This window comes from Geospiza fortis, unplaced genomic scaffold, assembly GCF_000277835.1.
Source record: "Geospiza fortis unplaced genomic scaffold, GeoFor_1.0 scaffold102, whole genome shotgun sequence".
Taxonomy (NCBI): domain Eukaryota; kingdom Metazoa; phylum Chordata; class Aves; order Passeriformes; family Thraupidae; genus Geospiza; species Geospiza fortis.
In genome coordinates, this window is record NW_005054373.1 from 2,748,692 (window position 1) to 2,749,569 (window position 878).

The 878-nt window shown below is 70.3% G+C and overlaps 1 protein-coding gene across 1 annotated transcript in view; it reads left to right on the forward strand.

The window, feature by feature from the left end:
* The window catches only part of SNTB2 (syntrophin beta 2), a 7,610-nt gene that overhangs the window by 727 nt on the left and 6,005 nt on the right, over nucleotides 1-878 (forward strand). The gene's annotated exons all lie outside the window — the stretch shown is intronic.

Below are 878 nucleotides of genomic sequence, written 5' to 3' on the forward strand. Positions count from 1 at the left end.
ACCGGCTCCCACCACACCGCCCTGCCGCTGTCACGGGCCTCCCGGACCCCCTTTGGGTCCCTTTTCCGGGTGTGGGACGCCACTCCCCCGCCCCAGTCCTGGCACATTTCTGTGTCCCCGCAGATCCCCAAAGCCACGGGGGGGCCCCCGGCACGGGGACAGGGACTGGGCTGTCCCCCCCGCTCGGGCCGTTCCCTCTGTGGCAGGATGGGGACCCCTCACAGCTGGGGACAAGGACAGGGTGTCTCCACTGATTGTGTTCCTCCAGGACGGACTTGGGTCCCTCAGAGACAGATCTGGGGTCCCAGGGACAGACTTGTCCCCTGGCTGTGGTGTCCCCCCGAACAGGTTTTCCCCTGTCCTTGGTGACAGTCCCCAGGCTGTGACCCGGGCCGTTGGTCAGGCTCTGTCCCTGTCCCTGCGGCTCAGCCCCCGCGGGCTCGGTGTCCCCCGGGCCCTGTGCCCAGGTCGGGGCTGGCCCGGCAGAGCCACCGGCTCCTGCCCGACCTGTTCCCGCAGCCCGACAAGCTCGGGCAGGACCTGCCCAGCCCAGTGGTGCAGCACGGGGCTCGTGCCACGGGGCACCGCGAGGCCACCAGCCCCCGTGCCGTGGGTCAGGGTGGGCTGTGCCACAGTGCTGTGGTGCCACACACACTGTCCCGGTGTCCTGGCACGTCCGTCTGTCCCCCGCTGCATGAGGCTGCTCCATGGGCACGGTGCCCGTTGGGCACAGGGTACAGGGAGGGGTGCTGCTGCCTTGCCACACGCTCCTGGCACACTGCGGTGGCATGAGGGGACACGGCTGGGCTCCCCACTGCAGGCACAGCTCCCTGGAGGTGCTTGGGCATGGCTGGGGCGCCACAGCAGGGTCGGGCTTG